Below are 9,064 nucleotides of genomic sequence, written 5' to 3'. Positions count from 1 at the left end.
AAAGTGAAAGGTGCACATAAGGGCGATCCATATAGTATTATTCATTCGGGTTATGTTAGGATTTATGATGCTAACTCAAAAATTAATCAAAGAAAGGATAAACTGATCTTATATTGATAAATAAACTCTCTCACTCTCTCTCTCTCTCTCTGTATATATATATATATATGTTGGTTGATTAGAAAGGAAACTAACATCTTATACTACATAGAAGAGATCAGAAGAACAAACTTATAAAAGAGTAGTGTTAATACTTGCTGGACTGGAATGGTTTGTAGTTGCCAATGTTTACACTATATATGGAGGTTTGCAAACAACTTGAATTTCCTAAAATAAAACCATAGGAGAAGAATAAATCTGGATTCATTCGCAAAAAGTTTTATCAATTAAATTAATTTTTTAAAAATTATAAAATTAATCATGTTTGTTCTTTTATCACTTCATGAATAATTTTTGTCAACAATTAATGATATAGAATATTAGATTATTTTGGAATTAGAAGAACAAATTTTTCAGAAACAAAAAATTTAAAGAATGACATATTTTTCAGAAATTAATTTAACCATTAACTTATTTTTATATTATTATCATTTTCTTTAACCACTAAATTATAAATTTTTTTGTTTATTATGGTATAATTTTCTTATTTTAATTGATAAATTATATTTATACTTAAAAAATTAAATAAAAAGCTTCACGTGACTGTTGGGCATGTTAGCTAAGTAGCTATAGCATATGCACAGCATATACTATGATGAACAATTCAAAGCGGTCGTTAGGTTATTAGAATTTTATCAATCAACTACTAATTTCTAATCAATTATCATGTGAGAAATCAAATCACACGATGGATTGTTCACAATGTGGCTTGAATGGTCCAAACTGCCCCACTATGGAAGCTTCATGGTTTATATATATATTAATTAACAATGCAATGATCTATTAATCAAACTTTAAATTTAATTTATTAATTATAATATTTTTTAATAGATTCAAATATTAAATTTGTAAGGAAATAGAAGGCATTATGTAATTTCTTTCTCTACCAATTAAGGTTATCATATTTTTCCTCTCTTTATTCAAAACAACGATTACTTTTATTACTTTCATTTGTTTATGTTTTTTTTTCAACTTATTGTATCTTTTGTTATGTTCATTATCAAAAATAAAATAATCACACACTAAAATTATTTAAAACATATTTTGAAACATGGTTTTTATGTTGAATATGTTTATAATTTATTTCATGTGTAATTATATTATTTTATATGTGTTATAGATATTTGATGCAATATCTTAAATGTGTTCTCATGATTCATCCAAAATTAAAAAAACAAACAAATATAATGCTTTTAAAATACATTCAAAATTCATTCTTTGTTCACACAAATTTTACATAAAAATGTCTAGAAACACAAATACATTCACAATTAAATGAACAACATATAAATACATCTAAAGTTAAATATTAACACATCTAAATTATATTAATATTACAAGTTTCAGATCAAATAGAGTAGTGAAAAAAAAATTTATCAACATAAACACATCCCAAAAAATCCAATATTATGCATAGATTAAAAAGATGAAACATTTTATTGAACAGAAAAAAGAGATAAAAGACCAAAAATTCTAATAACATGGAGAATTTGAATGAGGTAACAAATCCTAAATCAAATAGAGCAATGCAAAAGAAAATTATCAATACAAATACATCCAAAAAAGTACCCGAAACACATGAAGAAGAGTGCATTGTTGAGACGCGTTTTCGGCACAGAAAAAACGGAAAAGAGGAAGACCGTGTTGATAAAAAGCTAATGGAAGATGCAGCAAAGATGAGAAGCGTGCTGATAGAGGATCGGAGCGCAGCACAGAGAAGGAGCACACGCAAAGTAGGAGCGTGGTGACGGAGGAGGAGCATGGCGACGGAGACTCGTTTCAGGCGATGCAGCTGCTAGGTTTTTACAGGGTTGAAATATGTTTTGGGATATTTAGGGGTTTGTTTTAGGATGTGTTAGGCTGTGTTTGGTTCTAAGAATAGGACAAGACAAGATAAGACACTGAGAACAAAATACAAATAACAGAGACATAAAAATTAACGTTTTTTATTTTGTTTGGTGATAAACTAGAATAAATTATGTAAGTCTAATTTATTCTCATTTTTTTCATTAAAAAAATTTGGAAAAAAAATATAATAATAAAAATATAATTATAAAAAATTAACAAAAAATAATAAAAGAAAAAAATAAGTTATCTCTTGTTAGTGTCTTTATGTCATTCCTGTTAGAATTGATACAAAACACATTAATTCAGTGTCTTTGGACATAATATCTCAATCCATATCTCATCTGTCAAACACGATTTTGTGTCTCTGTGCTCCTGTCTCAGTGTTCCGTGCCTATAAACAAACGTAGCCTTAGTGTTTAGGAAGATTAATAAAACTGATTTGGAGATTTAAAATTGCATTTTTAAATTTTAATTTTACTTAAATTAATTTTTGAATTTGTATTTTAAATTAAAAAATATTAAATCTATTTAAAAGTGTTTGTTTTAATTTTTTTCAAAATTAATGTAATAAAAAACTGACAAAAACTAGTTTAAAGATGGAATACCTATAGTTGAGTTGATATATATTGGGCTATGAAGTACAAAAATTTTGTTAAGTTACCGTGTTAGTATGTCAGATATATTTCAAACACATTTCAGACACGATGCACATAGACTCTCGTTCGATACGCGTGTCTCCCGTTGGTGCACGAAATTGTGATCTCCAGGCTCGAACAAATCCTGGTAATGGCTCCAAAGCTTGGTGCTCTGATCTTAATTCATTGTGGCCAGCCCCCTCTGATCTAAGAACCAGACGTCCAAAGATTCCTAATACAATAGTAAGAGGTCCTATTTATAATAAACTAGTCACTAGGGTTTACATGAGTAAGTAATTGATGCATAAATCCACTTCCGGGGCCCACTTAGTGTGTGTTTGGGCTGTAGCACGTGCAGAGGCCATTTGTGGAGTTGAACGCCAGTTTGGGCGTTCAACTCTGGTTCTGGATCCTTTTCTGGCGCTGGACGCCAGATTTGGGCAGAAGGCTGGCGTAGAACGCCAGTTTGCGTCGTCAATTCTTGGCCAAAGTATGGACTATTATATATTGCTGGAAAGCCCTGGATGTCTACTTTCCAACGCAATTGGAAGCGCGCCATTTCGAGTTCTGTAGCTCCAGAAAATCCACTTTGAGTGCAGGGAGGTCAGAATCCAACAGCATCAGCAGTCCTTTTTCAACCTCTGAATCTGATTTCTGCTCAAGTCCCTCAATTTCAGCCAGAAAATACCTGAAATCACAGAAAAACACACAAACTCATAGTAAAGTCCAGAAATGTGAATTTAACATAAAAACTAAGGAAAACATCCCTAAAAATAACTAGATCCTACTAAAAACATACTAAAAATAATGCCAAAAAGCGTATAAATTATCCGCTCATCACCCGTATTCATACATGTCCTGTCTAAAAAAACAAAAAAAAATGTCCGGATACGGTCCAGACACGACCAAAAATGAATTTGAAAATTTTAGTGACTTTAGTTTTACAAAAGATACATTATAAAAAGTATAAACTCTAACTTTTTTCCTTCCACCCCAGACCCCTTCTCTAGCTCCACATCCACTCACCCCCTCCTTACTCTCGGTCTGCTGCCACCTCCGGTCGTCACAACCGTGGATGTTCATCGTCCTTCTCCACACTCACTCATTCTCAATCTCAGCATATCCTCTTCACTGCCACTGTTGCATTGCTCGCTGTCGTTCGTCACCTTTCTAGTCGCCACTTCCGCCGTGCTCATCATTGCTGCTCCCATGGTCGCTGCTGTGCTCGTCGCCTCTTCGGTCGCCACTTCCACTGTGCTTGTCGTTGTTGCTCCAGTGTTCGTTGCCGTGTTCGCCGTCTCTCCGGTCGCCACTTCTGCCATGCTCATCGTCGTTGCTCTCGTGTTCTCGTACTCTTCTGCCTCCTCCATTTCAAGTAATGGAGAATGTTTATTTTTTCATTAATTAATTTTTGGTTATGTATTTCAAGTAATGGAGAATGTAACCTAACCCTTTACATTTATAATTTATAATTTTTATTTATAAGTAAAGATAACTAAATTATTACTAATTTCTTTTCAATCACTAATTATATAAGTATTATAGCCATCAATGATTGAGAGAAGACTCTACACGAGTTTCTTCTTATCAAGTTATTGAAATCACTAATGAGTTAAATACTTGAAGAGGTATTTTTCTGATGAATAAGAGAGAAAAAAAAGTAAACATTAAATTTGCAAGTTTTTTTTTATGATAGAAGTGTCTTTGATGATTATGACTCTTTGAATGATAGAGGCATAGTTGATGCAAAATCTTGGTGGCTAATTCATGGTGATAAAGCAAAACTTCTTCAACCAATTATTTTTAGGCTACTAGAACAACCATCATCTTCTTGTTGTGAAAGGAATTAGAGCACTTATTTCTTTATTCATTTTCTAAAAAGAAACAAGTTAAAGCCTAAACATGCAGAAAATTTAGTATTTGTACATACTAATCTTCGTTTTCTTTCAAGAAAAATTCTACGATACAATAAAGAAGAGCTATGATGTAAGATATTGCCAGAGATAATTTTCACCAATTGATAGAGAAAATGGTGTCCTTAAAGTTGTCCACCTTTTTCTTGATGAACCGGAGTTGAAAAGAGTAACTTTTTTTATGGCGAAGATATCAACCATATATGATAGAGAAATAGTATGACTTTAGATAACTTTTTTTTGTATACATATAATATATAAAACTCTTACTAACTCTATTTAAACATAAGAGTTTTATAATTTTATCTTTTGAATACCTATATATTTTTAAAAAATATATATCATATGATTGTTTTTGAAACGATAATGTTAGGGAAATAAAAAAACAATCAAAATTTGTTTTATTTAGTATTTATTAATTGTCGCAACAATTAATAAATGTTAAATAAAATAAATTATGGTTATTTTTGATTAATTTTTTTTAGTTATTAAATATTTATATTCTATGTTTATCATATCTTGTATCTATGTCAGTGTTTATGGTTCATAAATATTGGGTATAACTTGTTCAGGTGTCTTACCAAAGTTCCACAAACAACTAAGCGTGTTACCTGCCTCAGATTAAGCAAAAGCGGTGTTTAAAGCAGCATTAAACAAATTAATGTACCAGCAATATATACGGTTGGTGGTATTTACATCAAATCTATTATTCAATTATTATCAACATCATATATACCGGTTATTTATTTACATCAAATTTATTACTCTATTAAAAGGTATACAAATTTATTAGTGAACTAATTACTAAATAATGTTTTCGGTACATTCGTAGTTTAAACTAAAGTTTAAATAATAATTGATTAAAAAAAGAAAAAGATGATTTTGTATAGTTAACTACAATAACTATTTTTTAATTAACTGTGTTTAAATATTAGTTCACGAAAAAGAAAAAAAATTCAACTCCTAAGCAATTACAATGCATGTTCGATTCCATAAATGAACTAAATTATATTGGAGGACAAAAATGTTGGAAGAACAAAGAGTTAGAGAGAGTAAGAGGAGTTATTTATTTATTTTTTTAAAAAGTATTTATTTTTAAATAATAATTTATTTAAAAAAATATTATGTGTACATAAAAAATTAGCTGTTAAATTATTTATGTATTTATGTATATGTTATTTAACTCATTTTTAATGTATTCTTTATATTTCAATATATATTCTTACGAATAATTACTTTTTATGTACACGTAACAACTATTATTATAACTTATGGATTTGATTAAATTGTTGTTTTGGAAGAGGTTGTGGATCAGACAATAAGTAATGTTACTGGACAAGTAAAAAAGAACGGAAGAATCTGAAGAAGAGATCGATATACTTGCCCCCATTATCTACATAAAGCTAGTCCGAATCAAGATTCGTGGAAGAGGCAATGAGTAAATTGTTGGAGTCTGGGGTAATGTGGTGATTTGCTCCTAAATCGAGAACTAAGAAGCTTCACTAACTGATGATGGTGTAGAAATATAAGCTCTTGGGTGATGAAAGATTGAAAATGGGAATAGTGGTTGGGAATTTCATATGGAATATGAAGCTGATTAGAAGAATTAGCCAAATTTGGTTGAAAAATGTATCAAATCAATGATAATAGTTCCAAACCACTTGGCCAGAACAACTACATAGTTGACATTAGGGTCTTTGATTCGTGAATCCAAACCTGCCACCTCCTTGAAAGCCTCTTCCACTTCTACCTCTTCTTGCTCCTCCTCCTCTGTTAAAGTTGAAGGGTTGAGTGAAGTTGGCCACCGGCATAGCTATTCTAAGATCCTTATATCTATCAAGCATATTTTCAAATGCCAACAAGAAAGATTGAGCCTCTACAACCTTAAAGGAACCCAATCTTGACATTATCGAAGTGCTATAGACTGTATACTCTTCTAGGAGACCATCAAGAATAGCTTGAATGTGGTCATTCTCATGAACTTGATAGCCAACTGCAAATAGAGAATCTACTATATAATTTTTGAATTTGAGCAAGATAATCAGATACGGTGCCCGTCTTCTTTATTGAATTGAGCTGTGATTTGAGGCTCTAAACGCGTGCTGAGAATGCGGCGGTGAAGTAATCATCAATCTTTTCCCAAACCAGATGAAATCTGGTGAGATGTATGACCTTGCTTTTGAAGTTAGTTGTCATGGATGCCACGATCCAAGTAGTGACGGTTAGGTCTGGGAGATGCCATTTCTTAAAGTCCTCCGATTCGGTAACGATTTTCTTTGCCTCATCTGTAACCAAGGTTCTGAAAATCGAACCGGTCATCGAATCGCTCTAGTTACTGGTTCACTGGTTCATAGGTTCAACCGTGGTTAAACCGAAAAAATCGTTTTATAATAAAATAATAAATAAAATATAAATAAACACACTAAAATATAATTACAGTATAATATAAACTTTAAAATATCATCCAAATTAAAAATATTACATAAACCAGAATGTTAATCTGATTCAAATACAAACTCAAAAGTCAAATAACAAAAATAACCAACCAAACATAAAATGCCAACATCCAAATTTATCATCAATCATAAAAATCCGCCATAACTTGCTGCAGATTTGCTTCGTTGATATCATCAACTACTTGGACCAGACAAATCAAGTGGTGCAGCATAACATGTACTACTACCACCACCACCACTTTCATCTAAATCAGCATTAATATCATCTATAAATATCCAATGATTTAATTTTTATTGTGCAAATACGACTACTCCTACTCTACCAGCAACAACATATAACTTGTGAGCAAAGGAAAAAAAGAGATGAAAGTATTTATTATCTCTGAAGTCCTTCTCAAAACCGTTTATTATTAGTACTAGACTTATCAACCAATCCCCTTTGATCTTACTACTCTTCATTCCCTGTATTGTAAGCAAACCCACCACCATCATTATTATCATCATGTAATACATCATCGCTCGCTTCCAAATCAAGTTTCTTTCTAGTACCTCTATATATAAATTAATCCTTTACTTATCTAAATTAATCCCTTACTTATCCAGACATACATTTTAAGAAAGATGTTAGTATACATTTTACCGCATTTAGTAAAAAAATATGAAACGAAATTGGACTATGAAAAGTAAGAAAAATTCTTTCATGAGTAAGGAAGTGGAGAGGAATACTAACATTTAATTTGATTGATCAATAATTAATAATGATGAGGAAGTCTCAAGTATGTGGAAAAGACAATGATGAGAACAAGAACAACAATAGTAAGAGTAAGCTAAGGAAGGGATTATGGTCACCAGAAGAAGATGAGAAGCTCATGAAGTACATGATGAACAATGGACAAGGTTGTTGGAGTGAAGTGGCTAGGAATGCTGGGTTGTAAAGGTGTGGCAATTATTAATCAATTATATAACCATTAGTCAAAATTATTCAACAGCAAGGTTTAGCAATTAGCACCCAATAACTAATCAATGCTTCAACAATTAATCATGCTTCAAGCCTTCAACAGCAAGATTTAGAACAATTAATCAATTCTTCAACGTTTATTATTACAAAGAACAAAAATTATACCTAGGGTTAGAAGCTGAAAGCCTGAAAAAATGCAGAGCTGGCGGGGACGGTGGCTGGCAAGAGGCAAGACAGTGGCTGATGGGTGGAAGGGGGAAACAGACCTGGTGCCGGCGGGAAGACACTGCGCGACGGAAAGCGGCACTGGCCCGAGCTCACTGCGCGACGGAAAGTGGCTGCGCGAACAGAGGTGACTGACGTTAGCTTCACGGACTGCGCGGCGGCGGCGGTTGCTGATAGAAGTTGCGCCAGAAGCTCCAACTGCTGCACTACTGCACTGCTGCTTCGCGTTCTACACTTCTGCTTCTGCGTGCTGGAGAGGAGAGGCCGAGAGGGGTGCTTACAAATGTTAGGAATTAGGGTTCACAAGTCACAAACAAGCTTCAACGCACCATTTTTGAATTTTCATTTTTGACCCATTTCAAAAATTGGCCGGTTCACGGTTCGGTTCGACCGACCGGTTCCCGGCCGGTTCAGCTGTCTAACGTCGGTTTTCGAATTTGGCAGTTTTTGCTTCTAACCGAATCGCGTTTGGCATCAGTTCGCGGTTCGATCGGTTCGACTGGCCGATTCAAACCGATTTTCAGAACCTTGTATGTAACAAATTGAGAAGGAATCTTCGCTGGGTTTAAGTGTTCTTCCAAATCGAGACTCTGGATGGTGAGTAACGCGAGATACCTCCTGGTTAAATAGTCGTCTTCATTCAATTTGTCAGCTATGACAGTGAGGAGTTTTTTAGTGGTGGAATCATTGAGTTCGATTTCCATGATGAAACGAAAAAAAAAAAATAAGAACCTAAACTTTTGAAACCATAATAGAATATTGAGTAGCAAGATTGAATAGGTAGCATAATAAGAGCGTGGAAATGAATAGTCCAAAAAAAGAGAGAAGAAAATGAACTAGATAAATTGAATATTAAAAAATGATATTACA

This window comes from Arachis ipaensis, chromosome B09, assembly GCF_000816755.2.
Source record: "Arachis ipaensis cultivar K30076 chromosome B09, Araip1.1, whole genome shotgun sequence".
Taxonomy (NCBI): Eukaryota; Viridiplantae; Streptophyta; class Magnoliopsida; order Fabales; family Fabaceae; genus Arachis; species Arachis ipaensis.
The sequence above is the reverse complement of the archived record's forward strand: the minus strand, read 5'-3'. Positions refer to the sequence as shown.